Source organism: Ochlerotatus camptorhynchus, unplaced genomic scaffold (assembly GCF_037179485.1).
Source record: "Ochlerotatus camptorhynchus isolate MF236.1 unplaced genomic scaffold, CSIRO-AGI_Acam_v1.1 ptg000328l, whole genome shotgun sequence".
Classification (NCBI taxonomy): domain Eukaryota; kingdom Metazoa; phylum Arthropoda; class Insecta; order Diptera; family Culicidae; genus Ochlerotatus; species Ochlerotatus camptorhynchus.
The window spans coordinates 2,283,379-2,297,972 of record NW_027040816.1 but is presented as its reverse complement, the minus strand read 5'-3'; the positions used below and the strand labels follow the sequence as shown (position 1 = coordinate 2,297,972).

Below are 14,594 nucleotides of genomic sequence, written 5' to 3'. Positions count from 1 at the left end.
CGGTGTGTCTCCAGTGTGATGCCTTGGTCACTTATCATTTTCAAGAGCTAACATCTACTAAATTTACCTAAAAAAAGAACTGGCATCACTGCTAAGTTCGAATTGCGGTAGCTGCTTAACAGTTTAGTGGCGCCACCATGACAAATGCAAGCACATTTCCAACTAAAACCTTATTTGCGATGAATGTGATTGTGAGAGTTATGTCTGTTTTTCTGTGCCAACCCCATCATTGGATGGGGAAAGTTTCCCCTTCACGCTTGCGTGTGCAGCCTTCTAGAAATTTCGCAATCAATTCCATCACCTTGGAACATACGCTAATCTTGATTTCAGTAACTCTTCCTCTGATGTTTAATTTTTATTCCTTTATTCCAACTAGCTGCTGCACTCGATTTTTGATTTCGTACATTGCGTGAATGCCTGTGTTAAAATCAAAAAGCGGAAAATAATAATTCAAATTGTAAATAATGAGCTGTACAGAAGCTTGGTTTTCAGAGAGTCAAGATTTTTGTAATCTAAGAATCCAGCGAAGAGTTAACAGGAATGCATCTAATCCATTAGCATTATCGACTGAAATGTAACTTAAGCCTTTGTTAAAAATATCAATCAATGGATGATTGTAACATTCCAGATTTATGCAGTATTTCAGAATTTCAAAAGAAATTTTTTCGTATCTGCTAAATACTGTGAAAACAAAATCATGTCCCAGCATCTCCTTTGCCGCTTTACCACCGATAATCGAATTAACAGCAGGTTTAAGATTTTTAGCTGAAGGAAGTTATCAAAGAGGATCCTGTAACGATTTGTTCGTTGCTATAGCACAACCAACAATGGCAGTACTCTTCGCGGATATTTTGAACACATTGGTAGCGGAAATTTGTCTTCATTTCATTAAATTTCCAACCGATGAAATACTCATAAATTTCGAGTTACTTTTGTGTCACTTAATGACGACTCACGACACTGGAGCGATTATGAGTCTCACTTTTTGTCACTTTTCTGTCACGGTGACAGGGCATGCACAAACCACAGGAAAATAAAGTGACGTGACGATGATAATAGACCCCCTGATGGATGTGGGCGTCTTAGTGGAATACCTGGATAAAGAGAGAGAGAGAGAGAGAAGGATTAGTAATTACCATTTAATTCCACTACCTTATTTGCATATCCTGGACAGATTCAGTGTCTTCTACTAATTCTCGACTGAAGAAAAGATCACATTTTACCGAATATATCTTAGCCTAGGTACATTTTCACTTAGAAGCTAGGTTAACTTAAATCTAATTTCCTGTGTGATTTAAATAGGCCATAAATGGAACACTCCATAATAGGAATGTCTAGCCATAACTGGTACATCTACCCTACGTCGTGTATGAAAAATCAGACCTTCATCTGGTTCAGGTATGCTTTTCAGCACCACGATTTTTGATGATGATCCGTATGAGCTTGACGCTTGAGATTGTTAAGAAAGGATTAGGACTTCTACCGGTTCTAAATGGTAAATAGACAATGAGAGAAATGCATACATATTTGGAATTGCTTATTATAACTAACCATGCGCCTCCTGCAGTTTACCTGCATCTCCTGTTATCGGATGGTACAGTTCCAGATTTCCTCCAGTTACCTATTACCTTAAAGGAAAGCACTGATTTATTCCCCTTCTATCCCAGTTCCGGTCATAGGCACACCATAAAACAATCCTACACCTCGTGTTTGAATTGTATTGCGCTGGCGCACGCAACGTCGTTGTGGTAGGTGTTATGTAGGATAAATCCGCAACACTCACACAGTAGGCTCGGTGCCACAGTGTTATCAAAATCTCCATATCTGTCACCCATCGTCGTCGTCGTCGTTGTGGCGTCGCGTCGTGGGAAGACACGAAATACACGCAGTTTTCCTTGCACCACAGAGTCGCGAACAGTGTATCGTCCTAATTCTATTGTTGATTAATATTTAATAAAGCATGTTGCTACCAGTTCCATGTGTGCCAAATCTGCAAACGATATCGTCCTGAAGAGAAGCAGACTATTATTTTTCTCACCATCCAAAAGGCAGTATGCAATGTATGTAGGCAAAAGAAGAACAAACGTACTTGCAATTAACACGCGTGTGTAGCTGAAGTCAAACAAGTAAAGAAGAAAAGTAGTACGCAATGAGCGATTGATTGGTGGTGGAAAGCTGGCATTAAGCGGAAATCAATGCATTTGGAATCGGAATCGAAGATCGGAACTGTTTGCAATTGGATTTGCGGTGGGAAAAAAAGAGTTTAACAGTGGCCAGGAAGGGTCCAGTTAGGAAAGAGTGGAAGTGCGTGTTTTGAGCATAATAGTAATCATATGATGCAATAGAGAGCGAGCGAGAGGGGAGCAGCAGAAGGCAGTAAGTGGGTGACTAAGCGGTAAGTTGTTTTCAGTTTTGGTGAGGGGGCTTCTGTTTCAGTTTACGATGATGTATTGAATTTTGTTTCCGTTAGTTTATCCCAATAGTGGGAATTAAAGTTCCCCTATTTTGATAATTTAATGTAAATGCTTTATAGTGTCTTGAATTCGGAAAATACATAATTATCCAGCCAATTATCAAATCGATGCAAGTACTTTGGTAAACAATTGCTTCAAACGTCAATGCGCGGAAAATGAAGCAACAGATATGTTGATGTTCACATTTCCACTCACATGCATGTAAGAATTATGTATGTGCATATTGAAAATAAAAATACACTATGCAGCCAGTAATTTCCAACAGTTTGATTGTATTTTAATTCATCGTTGTGGACTATTTCCGATGGGAATAACTTTGTATACCTATTATATTAAAAAAATCAAGCAAAAAAAAAAACTAAAAAGTCAAGCCAAAAAAATATAACTCAAAATTGATAAGTCCTACACAAATGTTTTGCAGAGATGTTTTGTAGAAAAATGTATGAGCTGTCATAAGAAATCAAAAAAATAAAATTTTGTGTAAACGTAAAAAAAATACTTAAAAAGTTTTTTCATAAACTACATTTTTTTGAGATCTGAAATTTTTTCTACAGTAATACAAATCTTTTATCTAAAAGTCATACATACATTTTAAAATGGGCACTTTGAAGGGAAAAAAGTTATTCAACAAAATCTGTTTCGTGTTTGCACTGAATGAAATCTAAGCAGATAAATTTCATTCCAAGTGGGTTAAGCTAAGTTTACAATGTTTTTTTTTCGAGTGCAGGAATAAGAAATTGTAAAATATTGAGAGACGTTTTACTCGACAACCACTGCATCGAATTGGACTTAACATTCTCCAAACAAAAGGTAACATGATTTCCACCGGAATAGGCATGGTATACGCATTCAATTCTCAAGTGAATAATTTGAATATTATGTTTAATTGGCATGTTTTTATTTCATAGTATTTTTTATTCGATCTTATTTAAAATAACTTTTACATATTATTTATTAACCTTATCCAACAAAGCAAAACAACTCTTCCAAAGACGTCAAAACTCCACAGCCTACTGAGCATGAGATATTCTTAAATGTTTGTCAATTTCATGAAAAAACCGTTCGGTATCGTGGATTAACAAATAATAATTTTACTACATAACTAAATTTGAAGTCTGAAAGCGTTATTTTTCATAGTTTCAGGATCTTTAAATAATTCCAAATGCTGAAATTAATCATCCATATTCTTGTTTTCGTTCGAATTGCATTTTTCATTAAACCATTTTTTTTTGTATGGAAACGTTTTTCTGTATGGAAACGTCCGAATGAAACGAAAATATGGGTGTATATTTTTCCTGTGCCCTAGATCATGAACGTTTTTTTGGTCTGAATTTCTTTGGAACTTTTCACAGGATATCTTCGACTTTTTTTTTTCAATAGTTCACTTTTAAATCATCCTAGAGTTCCATCATATTTTTGTTCCGAGCTTCCCAGCAATAATCTTGATAATCTCCAAACTTTATGAATAACATTCTAGGCGTTCTCTACCGACCACTCTTAGTACGCATTCTCTATAGAAATCCCTTAGAAATCACTCTACATAATTCCATAATTCCGTCAAACTGGCAATTTTTTTATTTTGTTTCTATTGTTAACATTCTTCTGGACTCAAAAGCATTGCTAATTTCTCAGGCTCATTTTATTGTTTTCAATCCTCAACAATTTTAAAATTTCTCTCAGTATGGGAAATGGCTCTAATGTTGGCCTATGGATCTAAGGTTGGGCCCATCGCTAAAAATCGGCTATTCATCAATTTTATCTAGATGAACGCGTCATTGGGACGGTACTAATGGACATTTTTGGTCGCTAATAAAAAAAATGGTAGGGGAAATGGATGTAATGACGACCTAAATGCCCCTAATTTGGGCCCATACATAAATTCAGCAATCGACTAAATTTTCAATAGCGACCAAAAGTATCAATTAGTACCGTCCCAATGACGCGTTCATCTAGATAAAATTGTTAAATAGCAGATTTTTAGCGATGGGCCCAATCTTAGATTCATAGGTCAACATTAGAGCCATTTCCCCTTACTTACCTTACCAATCAGGCTAAGGCCTTGTTGTCCTCTGCTGTCCGAAGAAGTCGTCTCCACTCTACTCGATCCATGGCCACATTTCGCCAGCTTCGTAGTCTGCGAAAGGTCCGCAGGTCGCCTTCTACTTGGTCGATCTACCTTGCCCGCTGCCCGCCTCTTCTTCTTGTTCCTGTTGGGTCGCTTTCTAGAACCATTTTCACTGGGTCGTCGTGCGGCATTCTTACGACGTACCCAGCCCACCGTAGTGACCCAATGTTTGCAATGTGGACGATGGATGGTTCTCCCTGCAGCTGGTGCAATTCGTGGTTCATTCGCCTCCTCCACGTTCTGTCATCCATCTGCACTCCACCGTAGATGGTACGCAACACCTTCCGTTCGAAAACACCAAGGGCGCGTTGGTCCTCCACGAGCATAATCCAGGTATCGTGGCCATAGAGGACCACCGGTCTAATCAGCGTCTTGTAGACAGTCAACTTCGTGCGGCGGCGAATTTTATTCGACCGGAGCGTCCTCCGGAGTCCAAAGTAGACACGATTCCCTGCCATAATGCGTCTGTGAATTTCTCTGCTGGTATCATTTTCGGCGGTCACCAGTGAGCCCAAAAACACGAACTCATCGACCACCTCGATTTCGTCACCGTCAATCTGAACTCGGGGTGGGAGGCTAACATTATCTTCCCTAGAACCTCTTTCTTTCATGTATTTTGTCTTTGATGCACTGATGGCAAGTCCAATCCGCCTAGCTTCAGCCTTCAGTCTGATGTACGTTTCCGCCATCGTTGCAAAGTTCCGTGCCATGATGTCAATGTCATCGGCGAAGCCAAGAAGCTGCATGGACTTCCTGAATATCGTGCCACTCGTGTCTATCCCAGCTCTTCGGATCACACCTTCTAACGCGATTTTGAACAGCAGACACGAAAGTCCATCACCCTGCCGTAACCCCCTTCGAGATTCAAAGGGACTCGAGAGTGTTCCCGATACTCGAACAAAGCACATCACTCGATCCATCGTCGCCTTGACCATTCGCGTCAGTTTATCCGGAAATCCATACTCGTGCATAATCTGCCATAGCTGATCTCGATCGATTGTGTCGTATGCGGATTTGAAATCGATGAACAAATGATGTGTGGACACGTTCTTTTCTCGGCATTTCTGCAGAACCTAACGAATCGCGAAAATTTGGTCCGTGGTAGCGCGGGCACCCATGAATCCCGCCTGCTATTGCCCCACGAACTCTCTTGCAAATGGTGACAGGCGGCGGCATAGAATTTGGGAGAGTACCTTGTAGGCGGCGCTCAGCAGTGTGATCGCGCGGTAGTTGCAGCAATCCAACTTGTCGCCCTTTTGTAGATTGGGCATACGACACCTTTCATCCACTCCTCCGGTAATATCTCCTCCTCCCAAACTTGGCAATTACCCAGTGCAGCGCTTTAGCCAGTGCTTCACCACCGTATTTTAATAGCTCACTTGGTAGTTGAACTACACCAGTTGCATTGTTGTTCTTCAGCCGACCGATCTCCTCCTCAACTTCTTGAAGATCAGGGGCCGGTAGCCTGTCGTCTTCTGCGCGTGCTCCAAGGTCTGTTGCCGTGCCACCTACGTGTTCTGCTGCATCACCGTTGAGGTGCTCGTCATAGTATTACCATTTTCCTATATAGATGAATTGACAAAAATTACCAAATGCGGAAAATTTATTTTGATAATGAATTTAGGCCGTTAATAAATTTTAAAAAAATGTCATATAACTACAAACCATATGAAAGGAATACTGTAGCTAACAGTTCACTCTAATATAAAGTGATGATGGTGATTTTATCTAATGTGACCTCACATTTTTAAAATAGTTCCAGCGCATCAAAATTTTTGAAATTTTGGATATCGGTTCCATTTTAATGCAGATTAAAAATATTTATGTACCTTATATAACCCTAAACAATCCAATTTTGTCTCAGATATATTTTAGATTGGAAGTGACGTATTTGAGAATAAGCCATTTACTCATGATAAAATTTTCAACTATGTAAAAAAGGTTTTTATCTTGAAATGTAATCAATGGGTTTTGTTCGTCAATTGTATATACTGAACTTTGGTATTTTAAGTTTGCTGATATTGAAATCACAATCTGATCATTTTCAACGTTTATTCTGGTGCCATGTTTGGCGAAATCACTTTTATACTTAATTGTGGGCTGCTGAATCAGAATCTAAAATCATATTTCGTTAAAATCAACGATTTTAGCGACAAACTGATGTTAATTGCCTACATTTAGGCGTAGTATTACTATTTTCCGATAAAATATCAAGCTGGACATGGCATTAGGTCCTAAGTAACATTGACAGATTCTCTTCGTCGACTTTCTTTTTGAATCCCCATGGCCATGTAAAGACATTCCCAGGTATTTTCAGCACACAGATCACTAAACAGAGTATTTTTCAGTTTTTCTGTAATCGGAAGCCACCATATTTGATTTCAAAATAGCGTCGTACATGGATTTTTGATCCCTACAGGTCACCTTGTTTCCAAAAATACCCAAATTGTGGGTTATTTTTAGAATATTTATCAGTTTTGTTGTAACCGGAAGCCGCCATCTTGGATTAAAAAAAGAGGCCAGACATACACAGTTCGAAAAAGGAGTGTAAATTTCTGTTCAATATGATGCACATAAAAGGAGCGTCACATATCATATACGTTTACATTATATATCATGTAAAGTTCTGACACATTTCATGCAATGTAGTAAATATTGTATACAAAAGTCCATCTTTGTAAACAACATTGTTTACAAGTTGCTCGTTTGCGTGAAATGAAATACAAGTTTACGTGAATGAATGTTTACATCACAATTAAAATTCAGAATTTTTATCTGTGTAGATTTCCATTGCCTACACGTCACCCCGTTTCCATAAATACCCATTTTGCGGGGTATTTTACCGCATTTTTCTGTTTTCCTCTAACTGGAAGTCGCCATCTTGGATTAAAAAAAGGGGCCAGACATGGATTTCCGGTTCGTACACGTCACTCTGATTCCAAAAATACCCAAGGGGTACTCAACTCTGCAGATCTCAATATGTGCCAAGTACTTTATCAGTGCCGAAAGCTGTGTCCAGCATTGTTCCGAATGTGCCGAAGCGTGACAATCAAGTAGTCGGTCTTAGTACCCCATGAGTTTGGCAACCCTGCAGTTATAACTTTTGAGATAGTTTGTTTACATTGTCAAGTTCTCACGGATGGTTAAACGAGATATTTATGTGCATATTGCATAGTAACTACGAGGGTAATCACTGTGCCTGTCCTGTTTATAAGTAAAAACGAACATGCATGTGCATGTGAGTATTTTTGTTTTGTAGAACATTCATTACTCTTGGTTCAACGATGCCAAATGAATGAGCAATTGGCCAACGTTAGCCAATATAACGTTGAACCTCGAAGTTCAGCTCCTCCATGAAAAGGAGAAGGGTGACTGATGGCAGAAGCTGTCCATCCACGAGAAAAACGTTCTGTACCGGGCGTCATTCTGGTAGACCGACAAGTGGAAGATGTGCCTCTACATTATCATCATGCTACTCGGGTAATGGTTGGTTGGCTGTCTTTATTAAGGAGATTTTCAGCCAGACGCTGGTTCATCTCCGGCACTCGGGTAATGGTATAATCTAGAAACCACTAAGGATTCGATCTAAAATTCCCACCGGCGATAGTAGAAGCTGCAATAGACCTTCAGTAGCTTCCTAATGTCAGCAGTTACTGTTGGATACTGGATTCGTCTAACTGTGCTATATATTTTTATGGACACCTTTAAAGATGAACAGGAGGCCCAAACCGCTGAGATTGTTCATTAACGAATTTAAAATTTGCTAGTGCTGCACTTCTTCTTTCTCATGGCTCTCGACCTCTTATTTTTAATCCGATCATCCACATCTTCCCTTCGACTAATTTCCAACACCATCCAAATGCTGGTAAAGGATCTTGATACCGGATGCCATCGTTTGATTACTACCTCCTCTTTGTCTCTGCTTGTTGTTCCTTCAGAAATTTCATCCTTGCTTAGACTAGCCGGAATTGCATATTTAACGCCCTGGATCTGCTGGCGGTTCCGTTTACGTTTATTAATACCGCGGTTCAGATTGGCTCCGTTATCTCCGATGTGATTACGTTTGCAATTCTGCAAGCAGATTCCTTCTTAAATATGGGATCCACTAGCTCCACCAGCCTGTAATGAGCTGTACCATAGAGGAAACTCTAAGACTAGTAGGTCCCGAAGAAACGTGCTCAACTTTTTGGCTCAGCTCTGGTACTATCTTCGGTCCCAAGCTAATCGATTCACCTCTCGAAACATAGGAAAATCCACTAACCCCTCATTTTATCTGTCAAATTTTCATAGGGAATCAAAACAAACATTCTGTAGTACTAGAATTTCGACTAGAATGGGGTACGTTAATCGTTTGCTTGGGACCAATAGTCTAGTCAAGTAGTGAGCCAATTTAAAATCGTTAGTTTCGTATTGATTGTTGGCTGTACGGTTGACTGATTGATGGACCATCAATCGTACCGAGTGGTTCTCCGTGAGAAACTGCTGCGGTTGCGGACGCATCTACAGAATGGCAGGATCGTTGTGCACCGGGTTCTTGTTGACGCAATTCATCAATGCTGCAATTGGAAATTGAATTTTGCAATTCTCTTTACCTATACAATTAGCTTTGGGTCCGGATCCTTTGGCCATCCGGGGCCTATTCTGTGCGGCGTGGTGACTCTGACTAATTTGTATGGATTTCCCCCAAACACCCTGTAGACTTTCTTTAGAGGTTCATTTCCCAAAATGCATAAGGGCACGGAGAGTCTCTTCAATTGTGCAATGTTTTATTATGATTTGGGACAACCTCGACAAAATGAAACTGAAAAAAAAAACTTCTCCCTTACTTTAAAGTAAACAAGGTAGTAAACCTTAGTAACGCTTGGCAAAATGTGAACACAAAGCAGTGATGCCGTTTTATATTATATGTTGTTGCCTTGGTGGTTAGATTCAGCTGAAGTCACTTCAGATGGTGATGATAGCACTGACAAACCGACATGAATGACCAATAAGAATCGCATTCTCCTTTCGCATGCACACTGCGTTGACAAGTACAAGGTTCAAACAGTGCGCATAACAGTTAACAAACAGTATATTGCTCTTGATCAATCCAATCTTGATCAGTGGTGTTGAGTACTTGGCTCTGATGAAGTCTGCAAGTAGTAGACGAAATACGCGTATCTGTCAAAAGAAAATAAACCAAAACACTCAAAGCTTTTCATAAAAGTATATTGCTGTTTCGTCCTTGCACTTAGTTTGTACTCCAGCAGTGCTGCCCAATAGCTCATCGGTACTCTCTTGAAATTTTCTTCAAAATCCCTTTAGAATTTCACTCAAAATTTAATTTTCTCGTATTCTTTTCGGAATTATGTTGGAACTATCTGCAGGATTCACTAGAAATTATTCGCAGAGTTTTCTTGGAATACTTCCCAGAAATTCCTTGGAATTGTCCTCAGAATCAATATCCTTGAGGTTCTTCGCAGATTTTTTTAGAACTCTCATAAGAGCTCTTTTGATATTCTTCTCAGAAGTCCAATTGAATTATGCTTGGATCTCTTCATGATTTTTTCTCAGAACACCTTTAGAGTTTCAGATTTTTTTTCCTGGAATGAGCTAGAAATTATCCTCGGAATTCGCTTAAAATTTGGTTCCCTTTGAAATTTCACTCAAAAATTAATTTTCTCGGTATTCTTTTGGAAATTATCTTAGAACTATCCGCAGGATGCACTAAAAATTATCCGTAGAATTTTCTTGGAATTCTTCCCAGAAATACTTTGGAACTGTCCTAAGAATTCAATATCTTTGAGGTTCTTCTCGGAATATTTTAGAACATTTTTTTCTAAGACCACTTGGGAACTGAAATTCTCCTAAAGTTTCAGAAGAATTTCCTCTGTATTCTCTAGAAATTCTTCCCAGAATTAGCTTGAAATTATCCTCGGAATTCCCATGAAATTTTTCTCAACATTGCTTTGGAATTTCATTCAAAATTTGATTCTCTCGGTATTCTTTTCGAAATTATCTTGGAACTATCTGCAGGATTCACTAGAAATTATTCGCAGAATTTTCATGAAATTATCCCCAGAAATCTTTTCTTTTGGAACTGTCCTCAGAATTCAATACCCTTTACTTCTACTCGGAAATCAAGTATAATTTGGCCGTCAATTCACCAAAACGTTGTAATTTTTAGATCAGGAATTTTTAATTCAGCTTGTTCCTCCATGCAGCAGAATGTTGCAAATCATACACCAGAAATTTTCAATACAAACTTGCCCCCAGAAAATTTTTAACCAGAAAATTTGAATTGACCAGAACGATGCAAATTTTCCACCCTTGATGTTCAATTAAAATTGCTTCTACAATCTTCTGATTGGTGTCGATTTCCTTTTTCCACTTCCACCAGACATTTTCACATGAAGCTTGCCCCTATTTTCATATTTTTCATCATAAATATTCAGTAAAGCAGCTTCCCTTCAATCATCAGAATGGTGCCAATTTTACACCAGAAATAATAATTAAAATTTGTTTCTCTATTCAGCAAATTTAACACCAAAAATTTTCAAAAAGCTTGCCCTTCCGTTCACCAGAACAGTGCAGATTTTTCACCAGAAATTTTGAATTTAGCTTAATTTTAAGTAAAGCTTGTGCCTTCATTTACCAGACTAGTGCAAGTTTTCCACCAGAAATTTTCTGTTCATTTCATTTATCAAAGGGATACAAATTTTGCACCAGAAATCTTCAATAGAGCATGCTCCTCCATTCACCAGAACGGTGCACCAAAAATTGTCACTGAAGTTGGTTTCACCATGCACCTTTGTGGTGCAATTTTCAGGCTTTGCCTCTTCATGCAGAATGGTGCAAATTTTCCACCGTAAATTTTCAATGAAGCTTGCATTCATTAGAACGATGCAAATTATGCACCAGAAAAAAAATAATAAACCTTGCTTTTACATTCACCACAGTGTTGCGAACTTTCCACCATAAATTTTGCACCTCCAAATTTTTAGCGCGAGTCAATTTTAGAACCAGAGTTATTCATTTTGATTAGTCCCTCCATGCACCACCTTGATGACATTATTACACCAGAAATATTCAATAAAAAGCTTTTTCTTCGATTTACCACCACGAAGGTGAAATTTTTTAACCCTAAATTTACCCTTTTCTTTTTAACGCTCCATGAACAACCTTGACAAAAAAAAATTCATTGAAGTTTGTCCCTTCATGCACCTTAGTGGTGAAATTTTCTGGCACCATCTCAAAGGAATTGGCGCAATAAAAGGGTTTCAATTTTACCTTCAACTCAAGTTATCTAGAAATTTAGATATTTTTTATCATAAATTCGAAAATGTGGAAATAAAAATCTTATTTATAAAAGGTGGGGCAGTTGCCCCACCTTGCTCCACCCTGTGCACGCCAGTGAAACAGTCATCATCTGATTTACCGGTCCAAATTTAGCGTAATTGGTCCGATGGCGATCTACTGCGAACAAGTGTCGATTGCGTAATTGTCGGGAAGGTGCATACAAATTTAGCCTTGACAATAGATCAGCTGATCAGCAAGCAACGTGCTTCATATGACGGGAGAGGAAAAGCCGTCCAACCTAACTTACGTACTGTGCTTCGGCACAGTGTGCAGAGTTGATAACCCCTTGAAAATACCCATATTGTGTATTATTTGGCAGAATGTTTCCTTTTTTATATAATAGGAAGCCACCATCTAGAATTTAGAAATGGTGTCAGACACCGATTTCCGGTCTCTACACGTTACCCCGATTCCAAAAATACCCATATTGTGGGGGTATTTGACAGTATTTCTCAGTTTTTCTGTAACCGGAAGCCGCCATCTTGAATTTCAAAAAGAGCTCCGACATGGGTTTCCAGTTCCTAAACGTTACCCCGATTCCAAAAATATCCTTATTGTGGGGTATTCAACAGCATTTTCCAGTTTTCCTCTAATCGAAAGTCGCCATATTGGATTTCAAAAAGGGGTCAGACATGGATTTCCGGTTCCTACACGTTACCCTGATTCCAAAATACCATATTGTGCGGTATTTGACAGCATTTCCCAGTTTTCCTCTAAACGGAAACCGCCATATTGGATTTCAAAAAGGGGTCAGACATTGGTTCCCAGTTCCTACACGTCACCCCAATTCCAAAATATCCATATTGTGAAACACCATATTTTCAAAAAAAATTTCTTACGATGTAAATCCAAAATAATTCCCGGTTTGGTTCGTAAATGGAGGTTTCAGTGTACTTACACCGCTGGATATGAGTTAATGTAACGGGTATGAATCCCATTTTTGGCATTTTGGCACAGACAAACAGACGTAATACCATAGAGGTAACTCTTAGACCAGAAGGTCCCGAAGAAACGTGCTCAACTTTTTATCTCAGCTCTGGTACTCTCTTCGGTCCCAAGCTAGCCGATCCACCCCTCGAAAAACAGGAAAATCCACTGACCCCTCATTTTATCTGTCAAACTTTCATAGCGAATCAAAACAAACATTGTATAGTACTAGAATTTCGACTAGAATGGGGTACGTTAATCGATTTGCTTGAGACCAATAGGCTAGTCAAGTAGTGAACCAATTTAAAATCGTAAGTTTCCACCGGTTGGTAATAATCAATAATCGTACACGCATTAAACGTTCAAAATGCATATTATTAGTCTGACATCGGATCACTTTAACGTTTCTATACATTCGATCGAACTTGTATGCAACATGGTTTGAGACGTGGAAAGCATGCTTTTTCCACGAATAGCTCTCGCGATATCGTTAGTAAGTTCCGTGACGATATTAAGGGAAAATTTATTTAAAGAGGTACGCCTGTTTGTTGTGATTCTGGGCTATAATTGAACTAAAATTGTCAATTAAAAAAAAAAATTGACCGTTATTTCATTTAAAATAACACCACGCCATGCGTCTCCATGATTGTCAAAAATCTCCTCAAGGAAAAGAAACGTGCTGCCCGAGCTGACGTTCATATACCAAACGATCAAACTTTTCCAACGCTACCAGCCGGCGTCGAGCTCTGCTCGGTTCGCATTCGTCACTGTGTTCTACACCACTCTGAAAAGGCTCTCAATCACTATTGTCGTGACTAGTCCTCTGCTGATAAGCCACTTTCTTGACAAGTATGCGCACTACCGCCTGGCATGGTACGGGTGAGTGAGCTCATCACTAAGTAGCCCTGCTCAGGCCTACTGCGATAGATAGGTGATATAAACAGCAGTAGCTCACCCAGCGCACCAGACCAGCAGAGATAAGATAGGAGTAGCGTTCGCCTTTTCTTGCTGGAGTTTGACCACCACAACTATACGGTCTTGCGTTGTTCCGTGTCGTCGAAGAGGGTTCTCTCAGGTCACTCAGCTTATCCGCCAAGGATGATGATGGTGGTGTTGGTGGTGGCGATGACTCAAATAAGTAGCAAAAACATTGTCCCCAAAAAAAAAAGAACAGCATCAGCAGCAGGCTCTCGAGTCTTATCAACATTCTTCATAGCGTGAGCTTGCCGGAGGTTCTCAGTTTGAGTAGTCACCCGTCCGTATGCTAGTATTTTTTCTAGTAGACGTATGCTGGTGCACTGGATCGTGGTTCAGGTCGTCTACTTTTGTGTGTTGTTGCATCCTTAAGTGTTTACCCAAAATTTTGCAGTCTCTAACGAAGAAAGTGTCGAGTGTTGATTATCCCTCTGGAAAAGGCAGGTGTCGGATCAAAGCAGGCAGTGTAGTGCGCAGAGTTGTTCTGAGATAAGAAGAGTAGGCGGTGTGTGGGCCAGCTAAACAAACGAGTTGACACGGTGGCAGCAGGCGAGCAGTAAGAAGTAAGTTAAACATTCAAGATTGACTGATAAAAATTGTTGCACTAGCAGCAGGAGCAGAAGCAGTGCACGACTCACTCCCGGCGCTCTTGCCCGACCGCATTATTTATTACTACGGAGAATCACATTCAGAGCATGGGGCCGGCAGTTTACGTGTGAAATTTCTTAGTGTTATAATTCAATCTTTTTTTTGAG

General features: G+C 39.4%; 1 protein-coding gene across 2 annotated transcripts in view; it reads left to right on the top strand.

Annotated features, from left to right (window-relative positions):
• The first annotated feature begins 2,373 nt into the window (after window positions 1-2,373).
• Rab32 (RAS oncogene family member Rab32) overlaps window positions 2,374-14,594 on the top strand; it is a 61,270-nt gene continuing 49,049 nt past the window's right edge. Inside the window, exon 1 of one of the 2 annotated variants that reach the window (XM_065230137.1) lies at window positions 2,374-2,395. The gene's annotated coding sequence lies outside the window, so the exon portion shown is untranslated. Of the gene's footprint in view, window positions 2,396-14,153; window positions 14,403-14,594 lie in introns of those variants that run through there. The other variant, XM_065230135.1, reaches the window with a different exon arrangement.